Here is a 25,700-nt window from a genome sequence, read left to right as displayed (position 1 = left end):
GTGGTGCTGTCCCAACATCTTTTCACCTATGGACAACTATGGCCAATAGCCTATTTCTCCAAGAAGCTGAGCCCAGCAGAACAAAATTACAGAGTTGGAGTTCACAAACTCTTGGCCATGAAGCTCGCGTTCGATGAATGGAGACACTGGCTGGAGGGAGTGCAACACTCCTTTATAGTGATCACTGATCTTAAGAAGCTGGAATATCTCTCAACCACCAAGAGATTGAATTCTAGGCAGGCTCGGTGGTTACTCTTCTTCTCCCAGTTTGTCTTTTGCGTCACCTACAGACCGGGAGAGAAAAACATAAGGTCAGACATGCTCTCCTAAAAATACAATGCTGAGGTACAGTCTACCAATCAGGAGCCAGTTCTCTACCCCTCATGCTTCTTGATGACTGTACGCTGGGATCTAGACAATAGCATAGAGGCAGCCAACCCCCAACCTCACTGTCCACCGAATTGGCTCTATGTCCCGCCTAGACACAGCGGTGCACTTATTACATGGGCACACACTTTGTTTGGGACTGGACACCCAGGATCCACACGCACAGCACAATTGTTGTGCACACGCTACTGGTGGCCTGCCATGCAGAGGAATGTAGTTATGCACATGGTTTCTTGTGCTGAATGTGCACACAGGAAGATGCTGAGCACCCCAACAGGAGGTAAGCTACTCCCTCTACAATACAAGTATGGGGCACTGGAAAATGAGTCCACCGGATAGTTGAACATAGGATACAGGAGGATTAATGTGATTTCCACTCAAGTTGGGTAACAGTGGATCAGCTCCTCTCTTTTCAATAGCTTTGTGGGGGATCATGGGAGTATGCCAACCCAGTCTACATGTGCTTTATTGACTTGAAAGATAAGAAGTGATGCAGGATTACAGAGTATATGGGTTGCTGCTTTGGACAGTTCATTCTTTGTATGAATGCAATAAGAACTGTTAGATCAATAAAACTTAACATTTTAGTGTCAAGTCAAAGTTGTTTGCTGTAGCTCTGCCAATGGTATATCTTGTCTCCATTCCTGATTGTGGTTTTTGTGGACACAGTATTGGGGTGCAGCTGAGGCTGGAGTGGTATCCAGTACAAAGAGAGTGAAGTGGCATCTGTGCTATTTTGCAGATAATGTCCTCTTTGCATCTTCTCAGGCAGACCTTCTGCATGCTCGAGTGCTTTGAAGCCGAATGTGGAGTGATTGAGATAAAAATCAGCTTACCCAAGTATAAGGTCATGCTCCTCTCCTTTTAAAGAAGTTAGGCTCCCTTCAGGTGAGATAAGAAAGCTTGCCCTTTGTGGAGGGGTTTAAGTATTGTGGGATTCTGTTAATGAATGGACAAAAGAACATTAAATTGACATATGTCAGCAGCAGCATTTTTTTCAGTCCTCTGAAATGTTTTGTAAGAACGAAGCAGGAGCTTTGTCCTAGGGCAAACTCTCTATGACTGATCCATCTATTCCCTCATCCTTGCCCAGAGGCTGACCCAATATCTGCTGGAGGGTTTAAATGTCATAGCTGGCTTGGAAACATGTGCATTTTCTACAGGAAGAGTTGGAAACTGTCACAGAGAGGCATCACACTACAGGATAATCAAGTCAATTTTCAAGCCAATACAGCCTCCCAGCAATTTTGAGGTCTCCCAATTTCAGGGTAATCTAAGGGTGTGCTCATTTGACTAAAACAATCCCTGGTGCAATTGCTGTATTAGTGAGGTTTGTTAGAGTAAGTGTGAATGCTTCCTCTCAAACTCTGGTGTGCACCAAATAAGCAGATCAAGACCGCCTAAACAAGTGGGTCTTGGTCTGTTTCCAAATGTATTTTGGTGCAATTCATGTGACTCACAAAGGACCAGAGTGAGTTTGGGACCTTTATTTACCAATGGACCAAACTCATTTCTCTCAAGGACAACTGATGCAACAGGAACTATCACAGTGTGATCTTGAAGGATCCTTTCCACTTGGTGAGCAGCTTGGTGTGGGAAACAACATAAGCACTTTGTCTCCCACTGCAAACTCAGAAAGCTGAACACTCCTGATATGAGTGGGCCTCCTGTCAAGATCATGAGATGCATAGGGTGGGGACTAACTGTTACCTTAACAGAATGCTTTTTGCCCTTAATAAATAGTGACGGCCACCAGTGGATATTTCTGGACATCCCCATGATCACACCTCACCTTCACCATTTTCACTGCCTTCAATGCCATGCATTATACCAGTGTCTGATATGCACCCTCCTGGATACTTAAATGGTACATGGTATGTCCTGGGGCAGGGTCATGGTCAGCGTACCCGGACCAGTGTCTTAATATCCATTCTTGGGTACTGGTCCTGGAAGTGCCCTGGTTCTCTACAACACCATCCTTCCTGCCCATGCATAGTCCCAGTCCTCTCTGGCTCTACTGGACACACCTGCAGAGAGAGAGAGAGAGAGAGAGAGAGAGAGAGAGAGAGAGAGAGAGAGAGAGAGAGAGAGAGAGAGAGAGAGAGAGAGAGAGAGAGAGAGCTAAGGGAAAAGGGAGAAACCAAGGGAGAAGAGGTGGGGGGAAAAAGGAACAAAGTAGGGGTTCAAGGTTTGGTGTTCCCTTTTTCCAGGGAGCAGTGATGGGGAAAGACAGAGAAAGAAAGGGTACCTGCCCCAGAATATGCTGCAATATTGGCTATTGCTAGCTGAATGTCAACACCCAGGGCCACTGAACCCATTCAGCTGTCCATTCAGGAAGGTATTACTCCAACCAACCTGATCTACTGTGGCATTCAGATCCTTTCCCCAGCCTCATCAACCAGTGCCTGTAGTAATCTCACAGTTGGTAGGCAAAAACAAACGTGCAGACAATTTATTCTAAGGACAGAGTTCAGAACTGAAAATGATGTTCCATTATCTGGTCCACCCAATCCAGGACTGCTCACCACAGCACTTCATTGTCCAATTGCGCTTCTCGCATGAGCAGAGTCAGAAGGCATGCTGACCAGCTGTTTGGCAGGCTTCTTGCAGAAGAAGAGCTTTTGGACCACTTGGTGGTCTTTAGCCAAAGCCTCAAAGTGGTGCATTTGCTCCTTCTGCAAGTCCATGATGCTGATTGTGCTACAGACTGCTCAACGTTCTGATCACTTTGCTCGGTAGAAACATTCCATCACGATGCTTCCTTCCTTCAGTCGGGGATTTCGGCACCACTGTAGTAATGTCTGTGAGGAAAGATGGTTTGACAAGTGGATAGCGGTGAGATCCAATTTATTTGCAAAGAAAACAATGAACATAACAGTCAATAACAAATCATACAAAAGCAAGCATTCCTTTCAGTATGTGTCTCTGCAGCTTATCACTGGTAGAACTTCTTTATCTGGGATTAATAAGGTTATGTATCTCCCTTTTGCTCTGTCTCTGGATCTCTCTTCCTACTGGGAAAATAGGCTACTTGGAACAAGGCACAGGTGTGCCCAATTTTAATCACCTGCTCAATCAACCTCAGACCCTCTCTGCCCTGCAAACAATGCTCGACCATGACCCCACTGCCACAGAGACTAATGAGCCCTTAACCAAATCAATTTAAACAAATAATTAATTGCTCAAAATTAGTCAGGATTTGTTTTTACTAATCGTTAATTTGTGGTAAACCTCATTCAAGAATCTGTGGTGTTACCTCATTACCACTGTTTTTTCTCTGTAAACTTAGCACGTCATGATAATTTTCCCACTATGCAGTGACCTATAACAGTTCAAAGTGTATTTGTATATTGTTCAGCTTTCGACATTTGCATTTAAAAAAGAAACAAAAAAGGAGCACTAGTATTATGTGGTAAATCATCTTTTTCGTGCCTGTGTTTGTCTCTATGTGCATGTCAACTAGGCAATGAAGAGGTCCTTAGCTCATAGAAGCTGGGACAAGGCCATGATCTCTCTCTCACTCACTCTCTATGTGTATGTGTGTGTGTGTGTGTGTGTTTGGTGATCATGCTCTGTCTCTCACTCAGATATGCACTTCTCTGCAGAAATTTGAAAAGTAAGTGCTCTCTATGTTTGATCTAGTATGGAGAAATGTGCTTGATTTTTTTTTTTCTGAAATAGAAACACAAATACTCATACACACCCACATACATGTCCACACATGTCCACACACAGTCTTGGGGAACATGACCTCTCCCTAAAGCCTCCCTCTCCTGGCCCCCTTTCCTTATGGGAAGAGAGAGGTTAAAGGTGATGTGGGGGTGGGGGGCTCAAGATTAAGTTTCACATGACTGAGCACCTTTGTTGTTTGTCCAGCAGAAAGGAAATATCCAGGAGGCCTTCACGTCTGTCTATAGCCTCAAAAAGCACCCTACACCCATTTAACTCTTCTCTTCCTCTACTTCCCACCCTTTCTCCATAGTGCCTTCTGTTCTCTTCTAACTCTAGCCTTTTGTGTTCTCTCAAAAACATAGATATAAGACATTCCAGTCAGGAAGGATGACATTATAGTGAACTGTTGAGCCACCTATAAGAAACGACTTTATCCATCAAATACACAAATGAATGCTTTTTGTTATATAGTTGTAAATGATGTCTCATATTCCTTTTTAAAGGCAAGCATCAAATTAGGTGGATCTCTTCATTGTTTTTACAGAAACCAACCACAGTATGTATTATGTATGGGATATTGAGAGTGCAGATCTAGGTGCTATGAAACAATCTGCATAAATTGCATAAACAGTTGCATAAATTGCATAATCTGTTTCATGAATCCATATTCATCTAACCCCACAACCCCACTTCACCAAACTAGACACCCAGTTTTCATTGGGCATTTCTGTACCCTACCTCCTGTCCTGTCTTCTTGATCCCTAACTCATCTCCCAGCTCACATATGCACGCAGTGAATAGGTGAGTAGCAAGATTGGTTCCAGCCTTCATGAGTTATTCATCACCATGGCAATAATCTAAGAACTTTGGGAACTTTGATTTGATTAGAAAGACAGTAGGGAGGTGTTTAAGGTGATGAGCTGAAAGCATGTGTGGAGGATTTATTGGATTATAGCTTTTACATTCTAATGCTTATTTTGGTTGTGTAGATATTCATATTGACCACAAATTATCTCAATTAGGGAGGGGTTAGCAGGCAAGCAGCATGTAACATTTCAGAGCTACCAGAGGGTGTTAGAGAGGTCAGGATGGATTGAAGATTCCAGAAAGGTCCCTGTGCAATGGAGGTACCTGAGAAAATTAATTGGAAAAGGTGATGGGATCAATCATTGCTCCAACATCTTTGCATGCACCATATCTTTACTGGATCACATCAAATATGTGCATGCACGCGCACACACACACACACACACACACACACACACACACACACACACACACACACACACATATACACACACACACACATACACACACACACACAAAGACTGATTCTGTCACTCTTTCCAGACTGGAATTATTTGTACTTTATTAGTCTATGGTTTTGTCTTGTCTGTCTACTGCTGGTGACTAGGACACACTTTTTTACTTGAAGAAATTATATATGGCACAAATTATATATGTCACAATGGCAAAATAAGTACAAGGTAGAGTAGAAAGTAAAGCCCAAATATTGGGAAAAGACTATTGAAATAACCTCAAAACTGGTTTGATATTGCAATGCCAGATGTTTGCATCATTCTTAGTTTATCTGGTCTGTTGTTCTACAGATGGACCTACTGATACAAACCTTCAAAAAAAATAGATGATGTGGATGATTCCCAGTTAGTACCAAGGTATGGGTGGCTGAAGTATTTCCCACCAGTTTCTTTCATTTAAAGGGTGACAGTGTTTATTCCCACTATACAGCCAGCTGGACAGCCCCCTTGCCCCCACCCCTGAGGTTCTCCTCCTTCTGCAGACAGCCCCTTTGTCTGGTAAAATCAGGGGTCATCCAGTTCACCACTCTTACAGATTCACTCAGTCTGGCAGCTAGTTCAGACCAGGAAGACCCAGACACAATTCTTTCACAATAAAATAGCACAGGTTCCTTTTCTTTCTAATGGCTTTATGTGCTCTAAGTGTAAAGACATCACCAAAAGTAATCATCTGATCTCTTCCATATAATAAACACCTCATAATAATTTTACCATGATTGTATACAAAATTGTGTTTATCTGATGTGAGCATGAGCAACAGCAACCTTTAATAAGACATGGGGGATCTCCAAATATTTTTCCCAGACACTTAATGACCTTTACAACCAGACGTGCCCAGAGGGGAACAAGGGAGTGTGTCTATAACTCTGTGTGTTTGTGGGTGTGGGCGTACATGCTTGTAACTACTTTAGTATCTTGCATAGACTCTGATCCATTTTTTTTTCTTTCTAAGCTGCACATTCATTTACTTTTTACATGCAATCAGCACTAAATATACATTCTCCTTTAGAACATACCTTAACATACATTAAAATGAGAAAACTTGAAAGGATAAGAACAAACCTTACACATACCCATGTGGAAATGATAAAAGTGGAGTTCATCTTTTAATCAGTACAACATGTAATGCACCAAGATTGTACAGAAAATAAATAAAAACATATAAGTTCTTTTTACTCTTTGACCATATCCTTTGACGATGTGCACACATTAATACCCTGTGATAATTGCTTGTCACATTCAGCTCTGTGTGAATTGTCTCTTCCCCAAGATCCTTAAGACAGACTGGTGGGTCTGGGGGTTGGCAGACAAAGCTGAGGCCCAGACAGAAGGTCATGCTACAAGGCCAAGGTCTTTACTCCCCTCCAGGGACAGCAAGGACTTTTTGGAGTGGAGCAGACAAAGTCCAGTAAGGGTGACAATAGGTGATTGCCTGTGTGTTTGAATATGTATGTGTCTGTTTCTTTCACTGCCATGAATCAGTTGCAGTTTCTTGCCTCCTAATGTCAGACTCAGACAATTAATCCAGCATGTAAATGTATTGAAATACAACTTTAATTTTGAGCTGCTGCAGACCTTGGCTTTAATTTCTGAGTGGGCAATATCTGGTAATTCAACCAGTCTGTTTGTTAGTTGAAAGTTTCACAACTGAGTTTCCTTGTCACCTTTGTGTCACCTAGGAGTATCAATCAGGTAAGAGACATTTTTGCACCGCTTAGGAATTCTGATCTGCATAATTCCCTATGTTAGAGGGAAGGTGCAACCCCATATAAATTTTAACTTTTTACTAGGGAAGGGCATGGAGTTTTTTGGTTCATTTATTTTCTGAGTACAATGAGTATAACAATCTTATCTTAGGGATAGCATGTTAATCTTTTGCTTTGTTTTTTTCCTTTAGCACTAACCTTTTTTTGTGTGTGTCCCCCACATTGTTACTAACTAGGACAATAAGACAGCACTCATATTTATGTAAATAGTGTAAATATTTTGTTGGAGTGCCCAGTTTTGTTGGTTGATATTAATAAAACAACCCAAAGGTTTTTGAATCTTTTTTGGGGTATTTTTCACACTTCTTCACCAGTTCATCTATTTAATATGTGTAATGGTACTCACAGAACCCTAGAAAAAATGACCATTTTGAGGAAGGCTGAGCAGTATTTTTCTATCCAAACAATAATTTAAGGACGCTTGAGTTTTTGGGGGTGGATCAGAACCTGCTTTATGCATTGCAAGCAATTGGCATGTAATAACTGCTGCTGGAACTTGGAGGCCAAGACTTTTATTACCCAATTAGACAGGTTCTTGCCTTCCAGGATTGGTTAGAGGTATGAAATTTATCTTAGTACAGATTGCAGAATAAATTACAGTCAGAGGTTGGTAGTAACATTTAGTTCATGTGATTTATTTAACTTTGTTACTTTTTGAACAAATTGCACTTTTAGGAGTATAATTTTAAAAGAATGTACTATAGTCTTACTCAAGTACATCTGCAAGGTCAAAAATGTACTTTTACTCTGTTACATTCAACTATGTTCTTTCCATTACATATTTAAAAAATTTAATTCAATGCACATTTTGTGCATTGAGTTCAACTGCTGGTGTTGCCATGACCTTGACTAACAAGTCCCCAAATATGACCATTGATTGACACTGCTTTGTTTTAGTAAGTTAGCCAACTGGACAACAGGAAGTAGATCAACATAACCAACAGCGAACAGACAAAAATTCCCCGTTGGGATGAAAGTGGAACTCACCACAGTGGAGGAACTTCTAGGGAGGCTGGGAAGGCAATAGCACTGAGGCCTATGGTGCAGGTAGGGCCTGCAGCGACTGGGCCCCCTACAGTTTCAGTTGGTCCCTTTATGTCGGGTTTCTGCTACAAATCTATAGTTCATGGATTCTTTAAAAGGTACATTACTGAACATAAAAAAAACCCACTTCGAGCAGTTAAATGGGTGAATACAACAGCACTGGAACTAATTGTATTCTCTTTGGATCCACCTTCCATTCCCACCTGCTTTCTATCCCAAAGCATGCCTCTAAGATACGGTGTCCAGCTGAGTTCAATTAGTTTTCTAGCATTATCAAAGTTATCATGATTTTTGAGTGATAAGCTGTTTATTAATAATACTTCAGTATTTAGCAAGTTGTTAGCAAAAGTGACCCACGTTGCATCCATTACCTCATGGTGGGAGTGTTTGTAGGTGGGTTATTTATCATTCATGTAGGCTTCTGTATACAAAGTGGCTATGTTTGTTTTATTTATACAATACTTTTGATTTATATTCAGACACATTACCTAGACAAATAGTCTGTTCCCTTGTAGTGTGTAGCTGTGAGAACTGTGCAGCACCACCTGTAGGTCACATGCAAGTGCAGCTTAGCGCCGTGAGAAGAGAAAAGGGGTGGCAGTTCATAGAAACTCGCATCCTGTGTGGATACTACATTCACTGTTACTTTATAAAGACATACCTATTGTATCTGAATATAGCGTATTATTTCTTCATATTAAGTAAGACATATTATTTTGGAGACATTATACTTTAATTTAGGTCTGAGCTGTGAGCTATGCTATGGAAAATTAACCAGATATTCGGCGGCCAGTATTAAGTTCACTTTTTGCTATATACTTTTGCAAATGTGTTTTGTTAATGATTTTCACTGTTGTTTCGTTGTACATATACTGTAAGCTTAATTATGCTGTCTTGCATAACTATTTTAGTGTAGCTAATTTCATATATGCTAATAGTGTTTGTTTGTGTAGATGCATTTCATGTGTATGTGCAATATGCATTACACATGCGTGTGCAGTTTAGTGCCGTGAGAGTAGCGAAGTCTGGACTGCTCATAGGAACTCGCAACCACTGGATACAGTGAAAACATTCAGTTTTACTTCAATACCCGTTGTGTCTGCATATATTATTTCTTCATAGGTTATTAGTCTGTATTTTACAATCGCGTCAGAAAGAGCCATCGAGAGAGGGAGAGTGGAAACTATCACGAATCTGTGACAAAGCCGTCCCGGACCGATGATTACCCCGTTACATCGTCGTTCTCAATCAAAACAAGAGCCTCTACTAACCAGTGATTTTTTTTAGTTAGAGCCCTTGACATTCCCTAGTTCAAGTGTAGTGATCCTAAACACTGCAGATTAATTGTCCAGCAGTCATATTCATACATTTCATCACTGGATTACAATACGTATCAGTAACAATGCTGGCTTTCTCCGGCAAATGATTGATTCATTCTATTTGGCAAATTATGATGACGTACCATTACATTTTAGTCAGAGACTTATAGTCTAATCATGTTATCCAAGTAATATACAAATTCTTGTTAAAGTAGTGACAAGGCAGGCATCACAATTCCATGTCTGGTGATATGTGGTGTTGCGCACTATGGCCTCCCCTAGTACAGTGGAGTGTTGTTACAGTCCACTTTACTCCCATGAGTTGTGTTAGCTAGATAGCAGTGTTAGCTGCAAGTGATGCAGTTGATCAGCATTAAGTATATGACGCAGAGAATCACTCACCTAAATAATTAGTTTACTTTGCTCTCAAATAATTACTTTAATTTTAATTTGTTTAAAAAAAAAATTATTAGCTCAAATCATTAAGTAAAGTCTGTTACTTACCAACAGCTCCACGCATTGTACAGATCACGTTTACACTGATACCTGTCCAGCAGAAATATCACAAATTGCTTCTTATGTTCCTCTCTACCTGTCTCTCTGGCAGGTCTTTCACTGCCAAGTGTCCAAAGCTATGGAACTAATAATTTTTTTTTTACAGTTGTGTTCTGTCAGTTTTATAATGCTCTTTGATATTAATATCTCCCAATGTTTTTTATTTATTTATTTTTTACAATGAATAGATTTTACATGTTATTTGACTACTGGTTGTGATTATGAGGAGATTAACTGATTGCTTTTGTTGATTGACAGCTTATACTGATAGCCAAAGATGAAAACATGGGCAGATGACTCTACAGCAGTGTTAAGCTTAGCTGGACTTAAAAAAAGACCTTTGTGTTAATAAATGACTGTTTGATTTGACAATGTTAAGCAATGTCTTCTTCAGCAGTAAATTGTAAATTGACTCTCAGTGTCAAGTTCTTTTCAGCTTGTGAAAGTAGCTAGCTAGTTAAATGGCTAGCTGCTAGCAATAACTTCCTTAATGTTAGCAAACAAACTAGCTGGCTATATAGCTAGTTTGTTGAAATAATGCTGAAGCACTTGGTGTCAAACTTTACAAATGTAATACTCAACACAAATTAATGCCATATTAATGTAATGTCACATTTTGCCTATAAGCAAAGTTTAATGCATAAAGGTTAATACACAATGCATTATTCATATGCTATTTCTGCTACATTTCTACTAGATGTTTTATTGGACAAAATGTTAAAAGAATTTTTGTGTGATTTTAATTTTATTTTTTACTGATTATAATTTGCTAGAGGAATGCAATACAATCAGGAAAGTAGAAACTGGTCAGTAAGTTCAGCTGAATCCATTGTCAGCCACTGTTCCCAGAAGCTCCTAGAAGTAAGGAAGCCCTTGTTCTGCCTTTTGAGCATGCCTTTTGAGTCTAATTTCTCTCATTGTGATGGGTGCTGAGCCAGACTGAGACATTGTGCTAACATCATGAAGAGCAGTGGCTAATGTGCTGGGTCGCAAAACCCTGTGCACTGGAATGAGAAAAGCTGGTGTTTGCTATTTTGCTTCACTTCAAGTAAAGCCTGGGATAACCAGTTGTTGTTGTTTGTTTGTTTGTTAGTTTTTTTGGGTGGGGTCTTTTGTACATGAACAAGGATGGGGCTGTTGGATTTCACATTCACTCACACACATACAGACACACAAGATTTTTTTTTCTTCCCCATCCCATTTTATATGAAGAGATTATACTCATTTGGAGCATGCTTGTTCACCTAGTTCCAGAATATATTAATTTGAACTTAAGATAGTATACATCTATAAGAATCCATATTCATTTCCTTTTGCACTCATATATGTGTACTTGTTTAATCACAGTCCCACTTAATATGGATGTTAACAGCTGTACTCCTGAAGATATAATCTTTGTAAACTACACAAGAAAAATGCTTATTTCCCACATCTACAAGGCTTAAATGATGTCTTTTCTTCTGTTGGATTTGAGTTGGGTGAATTGGCAAAATGTTTGTCACCTACCCCACTGCATTTGGGCAGTTGGTGTATTTAATAGGCTTCTTTCATTCTGCCACTGTAAGTTGTACCTTTGTATAGTGGTCAGTTTCCTGTGGGAGAAGCTTTTATTCAGAGTCAGTTAGCTCAAATGTCTACCAAATCCACATTGATCCTGCTTGCATCAATTGCCACTGTCACTGACACCAGATTGTTTACGCTGCCAGGGAGGTGCCACTGTTGAGCATTATGTGAAGAGATGCACCCTCACAGTTCTGCGCAGGCAATATTTATATGTTGTATGCTTATTATACTTATACAATATGCATACATTTTATATATACATATATAACTTTGTTAAATCTTTATTCCAATGAATATATTTACTATTTAACCATGTGCAACCATGTTGACAGAGCCTTTAACATAGCTCATCATGGTATATTTATACTTTGGCTGCATGTGAACAGCAGGACCTTTAGGTCTCCACATCTGAATATTTCCAGTGTGATTAAATCAAGTGTACCCTTGTGCATCTGGGCATTGATTCTGGCCTCCAGGCCATTTGAACTCGGAGGGACATCTCTGTGGACCTGTCTGATTCAAGCAACCATCCTCTAAAACCTTTGACTCTTTGACTTACTAGAGGTCCCACAAAACATCTAAGAGGAATGATGAATACATACATAATTTCCATAATTAATCAATAATACAACCATCAACCATCTGTGGTCCCTCATTTAACTTCATTTACAATTCAGAATACTGTGCTTCCACTTGTAGAATATGTTCGCAATATAAAAAAAAATCTGCTTGAATGAATAATTATTTACTGAAATGTGCATGTTCAAAGATCTTTCAGTCAATTCTTGTAAACTGATGAACTATGACCTCAAAAAGTGTTCTAAATTATGACCCCTCTCCTCAAGACTTCAAAACAATGAAAGGGTTCATGAGAGGGGAAAAAAATCTAGATTTTAAATGGATGCATAATCTAAATTGTATATACAGACAGAAAATGGATATTGCTTATTTGATAACTTTGTGTTAAGTGAGCAGTAAATAAAATTTTACAATTTATGGGTACATTTAGCAGGTATACCTGCTTTATTGGTGTGTTTAGTAGGTTGCAATATGTTTTACAGTCAACTGTGGGAAGTAATCCACATATTTGGCCACCACCCCAAATTACCTCAGTTAACCAATTAATATTTGTCATGATGTGCCCACCAGGTCTTCCTGTATGGACAGTATTTACCATATATATATATAACTCTTGTGGTGCAGTGCAGAATAAGAGACATTTTAAAACTTTCCTATCAAATAATTTTTTTCCTCACACATTAAATCATAAGAGCTATATCTGTTAAACACTGAACATAACTAAAGCCCAATGGGCTCACTTGCTTTTCTTGAACTTTCTCTCACATCCACTTCAAAACTTTCCACATGGTGAATGGTGAAAAACAAAATTGATGAGTGATCAGAGGCTGTGGTTGAAAACAGTGGATAACATACGTAATTTATATTGCATAGAAATAACTGTTTATATAATGCATATCGCACGTCATGTCGGCCGAACCCCAAGCACACTATTACACCCAACATGCTGTTCGTCACTCGGCTAACAACACAACCAATCATACACATTCCTTCAGATCCTCATCACCAGAATATTGTCAGCACCTGATTCTCTACACTCGACTATATATAAACCTGCCGAGAACTTACAAGTATTGCCACTACTTTTGACCGTGCTTACCGAGCGTTCTTTCCTTATTTTCTATCCTGTGTATTCGATTGTGGGGTTTTTTTTGCTCTTCTGACTTCTGATTTTTGCCTGCTCCTTTTTCAGAATAGTTTGCCTGGTTTATTCTTGTTCTCCGGTTTTTGACTCGGACTGTTTACCTTTATGATTTGGATTACCCCTGTCTTTGTTTTCCTGGTTTTCCTGGTTTTGACCCTGGCTTGTTCACCCATCATGAATTTGGAATGCAATAAATCCATCACTCTACATCCATGAGCGTCTGGCCTTGCTTGCCCCCTCACAGCACAAAACACAAACTACTCACACCTCAAGATTTCTGCTCATGTTTACTGCACACTACTGTGTATAGATTTATATGTATACATTTTTATAAATATACATTGAAAATATACTGTATGTACTCTGCATGCTCTTTTTACATTCATATTATGACTATATTTTATTGTAGTTTCAGCACAGAGATGCACACCTTATTTCATTATTGTTCATTGCAAGTGTTTGACTGTAGAATCAAACACTATTTTGCTTTGGAAGAAAACTCCATCTCAGATAAGGTGATTCTGAAGCAGAAAGCTTTAATTCTAAGCATGCAGGAGAGGCCCTCTTGCAGAGTGACTCAGCTGATGGTTACAGAGTGAGGTCTTTATATACACTTATATAAAGTATATATATATATATATATATATATATATATATATATATATATATATATATATATATATATATAGAGAGAGAGAGAGAGAGAGAGAGAGAGATAGATAGATAGATAGATAGATAGATAGATAGATAGATAGATAGATAGATAGATAGATAGATAAAGAAAATTTGATCAGTCATTCCTTAAAGATTATGCAGACAGTATAAAATATTGTAGGAGTAGTGATCCTGTGCAGACCTGCTGAGTTCAAATAGATTTACAAAGACTACCGAAAAAAGATGGTAAGCCATCTTATACATCATCACACATAAAAAGTGTGATAAAATGTTCTAATGTCATCTAATTTGTTTTATAATGTAACTAGTGGTTTCTCTTTTTTGGCACTGTAGCCATAGATATTCCTTGACAACTATAGTTCTTCATTATTCAACATAACCAAAATAGAAAAGTGGCCATTTTAGTCTGAAAAGAAGAGATAATATGTTTTTATATTTTTCCTTTAGTTGTTTAGTGCTAACATACTAACTTACATTCCGTTCAGTTAGTGCCATGAGAGCACCATATTTCTTCTTTCCATTGTGATTTCCAGAAATTACCCTCCTGTATTTTTGTTTCCTGAAAGAGGTGCATTTGAACAGGTTTGTAAAAAGAATCATGACTTTTCCAAGTTATAACTCTGAGCCTTTGTAATATCTACAAGTTTGGTTTATTATCTTGTTATTTATCTTGTTCTTGTATTATTAACCAAAGGACAGATTACTGACTTCTATTTTCAAATTTACATTACATGTTTTGTCTGTGTCACCTCTGTAGCTCAATAAACCCATGCTTGGATCCTAACCTCTTCCCAGTATCATTCTTTACAGAAGACTTCACCCCCCTGGATCTCTCAGTTTGGGGGACAGACTTGCTCTTCAAGAACAAAAATTGAATGAGCTAGCTCAGCTGGTGAATGACTTTCATCTCCAGCAAGTCAAGCTCAAACACCAGTACTGAACCTGGACAACCTTAGCTATTGTCCCTCTCCACTGCTACAGGAATGTTTACTGCCCATGTCATGGTGCTAAATAGGTATGACAATTCTGAAAAAAATTTAAATGAGGGTTTTTTACAATAGCACTCCCATTTCCAGACACCAGAGGTCCCTCCTCCCCCTGAATTCTATCTGTTCCTATAGCAACACTTCTCCCACACCTGATTTCCCTCATGTCTCATTACCTTCCCTGCAAGTTTTCCTCTCCTACAGAGTGTGAAACATTATACATTATACTGCTGCTCTGAGTGATTATTCGTGATATTTTTGGTATTTTCAAACCTCTCCTCTGGCCTCTGAGTCCTGTTTTGTGTACTGTTTTTTTTTCTGTTTCTTTTGCCTTTTTGTATCTCTCATTTTTTTGCCTGTCCCTCCTGTTAGTGCTCTTTTGGACTGTCTTGTGTACTCTACCTATGCTGAATTTGGATTCCCTGGTTTTACGCTCCTGGCCTACCGCAGTGCGCTCTTGGTCCAGTTTCGGATTTGGGTCTTGCTGTGCACCTCGTTACTGGCTCTGCCCTGTCTTAAGTGATTGCTGTGGCCTATATAAGGACCCTTCTGGGAGAAAAACAATAGCCTGCCCAAGCTCATGCTAGTGTCATCCTAACATTGTGTTATTTGCCTTAGTGTACAATTATTATTATTATTTTTTTTTTTGGTTTTTGTAGTCTTGGCTGTGCTACTTTGTCTTTTGATATCTATAGTCAGCTTGTGTTCATATATGTGTAGATCTGTATGTAAGCATACACTGGGTTTCAATTGTGTTGTCCTACTGTGTCTGTTTATAATTGTGATCCCTGTGATAGAGTATATGTTCTAGTGTATGTTTATGTATATAGTTACTGATTGTAGGGATTGCAGTTTAGGATCAGGGTTATTGTCAAGGAGTTGGTGTAAAATTGTATTTTGTTTTTGTCTTGTGAAGTGTATTTAGACCTGGTGTTTCTTTTGCTGTGTGCGTTTTGTTTGATATGTTGGTATTCAGCCACTCCTGTCTGTGTGTGTGTTCACTATACTTAATTGAATACACCAAGTTTCACCTTATCTACTAGTCCAGTGTTTAGTCATTTCAAATACCATCCTACTACCAGCTACCAGTCTTATTGTTGCATTGCTGTTGCGAACTTACGGCCTACGGCCTAAACGGGGTTGTAACACCTTTTTTGTTTGGACATTGTGGCTGTGACTGATACATGCCCACCCCCCACCCCCTTTTTTGTGTGATTACATGGAATTAAAATCTTTAAAAACTACTCAAAAGTACCTGAAAGCACACACACAATAAGTTGGATTGATTCAATGGCCTTCCAGTCAATCACAACTAATCCATCAGCATAAGAGAATTCAAATGAAGTAACATTGCATGTATGAGAAAATGTCTCAAGCTATCAACAAATATGAGGTATGAAGTGATAATGCATTAAGTAATGTAGATATAATCTTTGTAGAACTTATTGTCTTGGTATTGACTTGCTTAGTGATTCCAGCTAATATACATGGAAAATATAGCATAAAGTAGAATATCCTATTATATCTTGCACCAACACATTTTCCTATCAAAGAATTGTCCTATTAATCTTATCAATTGATTTCTCTTCAAATGATGAAACATAATTCTGATGTACCGTTTGAATAATAGCTGCCAAATGTACAGGCATTGCAACCAAAATGGAAGTAGATTATACAACCATAGTGACTTAAGCACCTAGTGTATTTAACATAGGCTGGTTAAGGTGTTGTATCCCCTTAATAGTCTACACTACACTCTTCAAAGGCTATGTTCAAATTATGAGCCTTGTTCAATTTAAATTTTTTGCTCAGCTCTGTTTTGCCTATTTCGACAGTTCATATTTATATTTGCAAGAGACCTGTATCTGTGAAAAAATATAATTATTAGATATTTTTTTCTAGAGCAAATTACTCCCTCTCCCAGAACACTCCCACTTTTAAAAAGGTTGAGTGCATCCTGCCTGGCTTAGAGCCTTTGGATGCTGCATCTTGGTCAATTGCTTTATCCTGGTCTTGGTGTTAGCAGTTTCCAGCTCTTTTCTTGGCCAGAATATTGTGACTTAGGTATCTGATGAATGGCAATGCATATGTGTTCATGGCTTTGATCTTATTACTCCCATTCAGCTACTTGTCTTTCCCTATGGACATACTTGGATGGTGCTGTCCTTCTGGTTTCAGCCTTTAGGTTGATGTGTGTTTGGAAAATCCCTGTCATATGGCATATGTCATATGTTCAGATCACTGTGTCATAATTACATTTCCACTGTCAGCCAACCACAATTCTCCAGTAACATTCCGCAATATGATCAGGTAGGCAGCTGTCAGTATTTTGTTTAAGGAGTCTGCACGTGCATTCACACAGGATCTGTGTGCTTGCAAATGTTTTCTGCTCTTACTCTTGGATTTCAATCAAAATAATGCTACCAAAAGTCAGCCATTCAAAATGGGTTAAAGGTTTTGACCACTGAAGTTGTTATTGATGCTCTCTATATTCCTATTGGTTGGGAAAAATTGTGAACTCACCTACAATCAACATGGATCAAGCAAGTCAATGGCTTCAGCTAATTACTAATTCATGTATTTTTATGTGAGTATATAAAAGACCTATGGAATATATAAAAATGTAGCACTGTAAATGTGGTATCTCTACTAACTTATGCAATCTTTTCTATATAAATTGGATAGAATAAGATTAATGCAGCCATTTAGTTTATGCTACTTCATACTGTTAACTGGGATATAATATTACACAGCTACAATTATCAGAATTTTGCCAGTATAACAAATTCTATGTGTCTATGTGATTATGTAATCTTTGACATATCCAAGATAAACAAATTGGTAAATGAAGCTGCCTATTTAATCTGAGCTCCATTGGAACCTGTTCAACCTGTATGGATTCAACCTGTATGACATTTTTTCTACAGGTCTAGTTTAGACATTAAATGGTTTTATAAACTGCTGTAAGTTGTCAGTAATTTTGCCTTTGGTCTTGACCTTGACTATCAACGTCATTGTCACACTTGAATTTATTATTATTTGTGGTTTAGCAGACAGTAAAAAATAAATTGACATACCTGAAGTGAATGCTCTCAGAGCTTTGTACTCTGGTGAGAGGACAGGTGGCAAATGAGTGGGCAGGTGGGAAAATGTAGGGCATAAAATAAATTAGAAATTATAAGTACTCTTCAATAAAGATGGCTAATTTGCATAGATTATGTAATCCAAGTTAGCTGTAGCTGTGTCTATCTTTATATATACACATATATTTTGGGCTTTGCAGGGACTAGGACTAGGCAGATTCGTAGTCACATGGGTACACGGAAAAAACTCAGTTTTGTGAGTTAGAACAAATTCATCCTCCAAAGTAGCAGCAGAAGTCACTGTGCTCTTTTTCTGCTCATTCAGGTAAACAAAAACCATTTCTGGGAGACATTTTTTAAACTCTTCAAGTAAAATCAACTCTTATCTGGTCATATGTTTTCACACTACTCGCACTACACTACTTTTCAAGTTAACAAGTTTTATCCTTTGAAATCTGTGTGTGTCTGGCTGGGGGATTCTCTCAAATGCTGAAAATTATGCCTATAGGCTTCTCGCACCAATTCTCAAACACGCAGTACTGTGGCTTTCACAACATCATAGTTAAAGCTCTGCTCTATAGTTAACGATGAGCAAACCTCTTGCGCTTTCCCCACTAACTTGCAGTGGAACGTGAGTGGCCAGCAATCCTTAGGCCAGTTTAATGCTGTGGCAATACGTTCAAACATAAAAAAATAAGCATCTCTCTCTCTCTCTCTCTCATCATCCCAAAATGCTGGTACCAAACTTATCTGCCGGCTGACATCAAATCCATGTGCCACTGGTGTAGCAGATACAGGAGTAGTAAGCGATCTGGGCAGGCGTGGTTTTGGCATCAGGGTACTGCCGTTAGCTGAGCCATCTGCCATAGGGGAGGAGAACTTCCAGGGCCAAGGAATAGGACCCTGTGGACCCATTCTGTGCCTCCAGATCACTGCTTCCTTATCCTGCCTCTTGAGTTCCAGCTCCACTTCCTTTAGTTTCAATGCCAGCATCAGGTCAGCACCAGGAAACTGGATGACCGGAGGCTCTGTGCATGAGCCAACCACAGAATCGTTTCTGATTTCCACCATCGACATGCCCAGTGTCAGGTTCACAGCAACACCAACAGGACCACCCTATTCTGGCAAAATTCCCTCTCGTACAAACAGGCCTCTAAGACTTCCTTGATTTCCCATTTTGTGGCTGAACGGGCCACCACAACATCAAAGAAATCTGCTAGTAGTAACAGGTCTGCCTTTCTACACAGGTCAAAGTGATCCATGTAATGGCCCGAGTGCTGCAGGGCGAGGAGCAGGACGCACAGACTCCATCAACATCGACAGACATTTATTACCAAACGAAGAAGACAGCGGCACTCACATATAACATAAACAGCGAACATGGATGTGAAAACGAGCAACATTGACGATGTGACCGTGGATAAATGTAAACATGAACAATGACCGACAACACCAGCCTGGGTGTGTGCTAACAAGGAGGGTGTGGTTACAAATAAGACAGCAACAAAGACTTCCCACTGCAAGCGGCATGCCAAACCACGTGACTAGTGGGGAGAGGAGCAGTCCATGACAATCCAGGGTAGGACAAAGAGTAAAACCAGCTAAATCAAAACTTGCCATCTAACACAATGCGAAAACCCCAAACTGCACACAACCACCCCCCACCCACAAGCAAAAACCACCAACCAGTAGAGAAAAAAAAAGATAAAATGCACAAAAGGGGCAAAGCAAAAAAAAAAAAAAGGAATCCAGGATGAGCCCCTAATTATGTTAAGCCCCTGTCTAGGTTGGGAGGCTGTAATATAGGGTTTGAGTGTAACAGCAGTAGAAATTAGTAATGGAGTGCAAACCAGACAATAAAGTTGACGGCAAAGGTCAAGTGTATTTACAAGTTTTGGTGTTCAAAGACAAGACACTGGTGCAATAGTGTCAGGAGTGGCCCAGGCCAACACAACAAACAAAACCATGCTAGAAACAAAAAGACAACTGACTAAGCTAACAAAAAAAAAACATACAATGCCTACACTGACTACACTGTTAGAAACAAAGATAAGCCCACACCCAAACAAAATGGCAGCCACTCCCTACCACCAGTGTGTAACTATATACAGGACAATATATACAAGAAACAAGAAACATATACTATTCAGCAACCAAACCAATAAGGGACAAAGCAAACCATAAATCAAGGGGTGAGCCCAAGGTCATACATACAAAGTCAAGCAAACACAAGATCAAAATGCAGCAACAAGTCAAAAACCACTAAAAACACCAATCTCTTCTCCAATGAGCCCCAAGCCACCCTTCTTCTCTTCCTTTTATATAGTCCTCTGCTCACTGGAAAACTTGGTATGGATCGGGATGGGGGCTACTGTCAGAGACAAAACCTGGAACACAGAAGATAGACACACAGGTGGACATAACCATAGGTCTTACATGCTCATATAAATATGTAAGCATAACAGTAACAGATTATTAAAAACAATTTTAAGGCTTGAAGTCAACAGATTCAAATACCCTTCTCATCATAAGAAGATTTTTCCATATCTTCTGTCAGCAAGTGCCTGGTGACCCCCACACTAGTAGCAATGTCAGCTTATAAAATGAAATATCTAAAATTAGTAGTGTAACTTGCACAACTTAATCAGTTTTAGCCATTGGGTACTATTGTTGAATCCACTGTTCTAGAATATGTGGAAATGCTCCTGCAACTACCACATCATAAACTAATACAATATTAGAATCTAAAGGCTGACAGATATGGCAGGCTGTGTAGACAATGGAATTGGTCTCTTCTACTTCTGGCCATCACTTTGCATTTGGTGGGAATGGACAGTGTTTGACAGTATATATGCAATATAGCCTATGGCATGGAACTAAAATACACAAGACAGGGAAAACATGGAACACTTAAGCTGGGAGGGACTAATCGTTTTAAAATTCGATTTCATCTTTGGGGTTTTGACATACTCCTTATCATATAGATTTGATTAGGCATATATATTTCTTTTTTTTACAGCAATGTATGTTTTAAAGGTAAAAGGTGTTCTTGGAATTAAATAATATTTGAAAGCTAACAGAATGTCATTAATACATAAAATTAAGGTTGGAATCCATTAATGTTATGCTAATTATTAATGTAAATGTAAATGTAATGATTAATGATATTTTTGAATGCTCAGCAAAAATTCCCAATACATTCCATACAACTCAGTCTATAGTAGGTAGTAACTACTTTCCTTCCACTCTGGAATGCTCAGCTAGTGGATCTAATCTCAGAGATGTTTTATAACTGTGGATTGTACTTTTATGTGTACAATAATAGCATCCCCCCCTTTTGTGAATGTTAAGTTGACTTCTTTTGTTGTCGTTTGTGCACTTTTATATTCGGTTTCATTTTCGTTCATTACATTAAACTGTTCAGTTGGAGACTCATATTTGCTACCTCCTTTTCCCTGCACGTTCCATGCCCGTGAAATTTACTTTATTTTATTTAACACTCAAACACTTTATTTAACACTTTTCTCTTTTTTCCCCCTGTCCCTGGTTATGTATCTATGTTTTTCATACATGACATTTACTTCATGTAGGTGCTGTGAAGTTGCACATTTGACAGTGATTACAAGAAATTCTGTAATGCATGCATTTTTGTATGACCGTCAAAATTACATAGTTCAGTAGAACATCATCATAATCTATTATTACTTCAAATCCTTAATTTCAAATAATGAATTGTATGGCTTGCTCTATCACCAAACGCAAAGCAAAGTTGTGGTGTCTGTTAAGATTTGGTATGTTTTGATATATATAATTGATTTGATTTGATGTGTGTGTGTGCGCGTGTGTGTGTGTGTGTGTGTGTGTGTGTGTGTGTGTGTGTGTGTGTGTGTTTGAACTACAGCTATAAATAGATAACTAAAAGAAAACAATGTGTTAAACTCTAAAGGAGCTTATAGAGCTTTCTCTAGTGTAAGAACTAGTGAACTCCTAGTGAACTCCTTCACTAGGCTGAATCATTTGTTTCTCCTACATTCTCCAATCAATAATGTGGAAGAGACCCAGACATCTTTATTTGGTAATGTAGCTCACATAACCTCAGAGAGAGCAAAGGCCCCTTTTCTTTCTCCCAGCATAATGCAGAGCCAACCCATGATTTTGCTTTCTTCTACTAATCTGGTCCTATTCATGCATGGACTTTATGTGAAGAGGCTGTCAATCTACTAAGCCTCAGTTTGAACTTACCTTTCTGTTTAGTTTTTCTTTTTCTTTATAAACCACACATTTTGAGTGTGTGTGTGTCTCTCTCTCTGTGTGTGGTGTGTGTATATATATATATATATATATATATATATATATATATATATATATATATATATATATATATATATATATATATATGAGATGCTTTCATTGTGAATTTGGTCTTATGGACTCCCACAGACAGGCACTCTGAGTCTTTGTGTCTGGTTCGATATGTGAATAGGGGCTTAGACATGGCCTGGAGCCATGCACCTTTTTTTCTTCATTGATAGGGAATGCATTATTCATTTACTCTAAGTCCATTCAGACGATTCTAAGTTCTGGCCATGCCGAGCTCTTTGGGCTGGGGGCACAATGAATCTCCGCTTCACCCTAAGCTCATTTAATCGGCCACTCTGCATCTTGCTTTGCTCAGTGCAGCTCATAGAGATGTGTTTCATTATTGACTATCAGACTAAGCTCTGTCATAGAATTAGGGCATGATACTAACTGGAAATTAAAGTGGAATCACGTTCTAAATATGTTACTGCTACATGTTAGTGGTGCAGTAGTTCATATTACTTTTAGCTTGCTCATATTACTTGTAAACTGGAATTCATTATGAGCAGATCCTTATGGGTATTATTATTATTATTTTCTTTTGGCACAAAAAACAGCAGAACAGTCTTTATTAAGATATCTTTTTGCTTCAGGGAAAACACTGTGTTTATGTTTGAAGCTTACACATCATAACCTTACCCCTTGCAACTGTTCCTTTGGTTTCCATGCCCTTATTAGTAATATTCTTTTGTCTTTATATTCTAAAATGTCTGTAGGCTTTCTATTTTATCCACCATGTTTTCTGGTCCTGATAGGAGACAGTGTGTTTTTGTAAAAGAATATCACACAGGTCTAAAGAGTGCTGAAAGTGAAGGGTATTCTAGTAGGCTCTGACTATTGACTTGGTGAATGGTACCGGCGACTTTACCTTAGGTGACAATGGAATCTCATGAATGTGGACTCTCATTTCTGTGAAGCAAAGACTAATGCTACCATAGTACATCATACGGTTATTAAGTAGATGAACCCAACCCAAGAGAGAGAAAATGGCTTTGGACAAAAAAAACATTTATTGATTTTGGATTAAAAGTAAGAGTTGATTATTCACCTTTGGGGAACATGATTTGTAGTATGCTTCATGTATCTGGTTACTAGTTATTTTTATACTCACTTGAAATCAGTCTAAATATGCATCTTTAAAACATACTTAATCTCTCTTTATTTTCCATTTAACTTATCTGTTAACTCTCCATCCATTTAAATATGAATTGTATTTCAAAATAGCTTGATCTCACATTCATCTTTCTATGTTAAGCTCACAATCAACAGGTTTCATTGAGTCAGGAAAAGGTAGTTTTGTGCATTGCTAGCTTCCCAAGACAACAAAAAGGTCAGTCCTAGGGGCCAAAATGTGTTGAAGTAAGTACATATATCTTATCTACCTTTGTTATTTGTAATATTATGACAAAATGTTCACAAAAATATATTAACAATATTAACAATATATTTTTGTTACAATATATTTTTGTTACAATTTTACAGGTGTAAAACATGCAAAAAGGAAGTAAAGGAATGTGAGTCTCTCAACTGAATACAGATAGGAAAACTAAGAAGGTGTACAAACTGTAACAAAAAACAAACAACGTTAAAGATAGAAAAATGGTTATAACACAAAGGGGTTTTAAAGAAAAAAAACATCTGGCATAATGACAAACAAGTGGTGCGGCGAATGAAATGAAACATGCACCAGTTGTGTGGGGGTCTGGCACAATACAAAAACACAGCACATGGAAAAGAAAGTCAGAACATTAACAAAAAGCCATGTGGTTGCCCCCGCTGCCAAACGTAAGCTGCTTGCACTATGCTTTTATAATAAGAATGAGTTTGATTAGAAGTATTTTTTTTATTTTATATCTTAGACTTCAGTCTTAATAGGATGTTTTACCACCATTGCCTTATAAATTAAGACTGCCTCAACCTGGTGTAATGGTTATAATAACAGGGAGTAATTAATTTTATTTGATATCATTTTAATAAAGCTGTGATTTGAAAGATTGTTGCAGGCTGATTGGATAGTAATATAGTTATTAAAACCTCCTAGAAAAGCACTTTGATAGCCCAGTGCTTTTATGAATGTAATAACATGCATTACTCTCTGTGAGGGGCATGGAGAAATAGCTTTATTTAGCAGAAGCATAATGTCACAAATTATTCATGTTTGTCAATGCAAGAAATGGAAATCTTACCTATATCCTTAATCTATTTAATAACTCAAAACATACACATCACATTTGAGTATCTCAGAGTTTATGGCCATATACATTGTATTTAAACACTACAACACACCCAAATATCTTTTCAGTTATATTGTTTTATGTTATTTGATACACAAATTGTAATTTACATTAGACAGGATTTCTGATACTGTCGTTTTGGATAAATTGGGTTAGGGTTAGAGGAAAGTGCAGATCATATTACTTGAGAGCTTTTGAAGGAACACCCAGACATCCACACTCAGAGTGGTATCATCTTCCTGCAGCAGCGATATTTGGATATTCTGTGCCTTTCAGATTCAGTGTGCGGCAGAAAAATATACCAAACTCCGTCACACTGCCAGGACCAGCAGAATTATAATGGCAGTAAGAATATATGCATTGGAAATACTTTTTTGACTACTGACATACCATTTTCAATGTCAAATAATGTACTGTTTATTTAACAGAACAATGAGCAACAGAAAAAGGCTAAAGAAAACTAAGGTAGGAGAGACAAGCTCATTAAGAACATATACACACCCACAAATCAACACTTGTATATGTCAATAAAACACAATGTAAATAACTTCACAGCAGACTGATCTGAAATGTACCAAGTGTGGGATCAACAACAATAGCTTTGGATTCAGACATTATTCTAGTAGCTTGCTTGGCTAGTCTGCAGGAACTACGGCAAACATATAATGGTCAGACTTATAAGGTGGAAAAGCTAGTTAATGGGAGGTTTGACTAAAATTGTCACAAAATTGCTGCAGAGATGAAGCCAAAACTGGACTAGACCTGCTCATCATTGACAAAGCATGTTAGATGACACCAGAAAATGCCCCAGTGTTGCCAGTAGTTGACCTGATGCTCCCATATCCATCCACCCACATCTACTCCAATGGATGCAGAAAGAGCTCATCTACCTTAGTCCCATCAGAGTATCTTATACTCCCAGACCTATACTGTGGGGCATTTTTTCAGTGCTTAAATCAAGTATGTGGCATGTCTCTGATTGATGTCTTTATCGGGTCATATGGGAGACCTCTAA

The sequence above is a fragment of the Electrophorus electricus genome, chromosome 1 (genome assembly GCF_013358815.1).
Source record: "Electrophorus electricus isolate fEleEle1 chromosome 1, fEleEle1.pri, whole genome shotgun sequence".
Classification (NCBI taxonomy): Eukaryota; Metazoa; Chordata; class Actinopteri; order Gymnotiformes; family Gymnotidae; genus Electrophorus; species Electrophorus electricus.
This window is presented reverse-complemented; position numbering follows the sequence as displayed.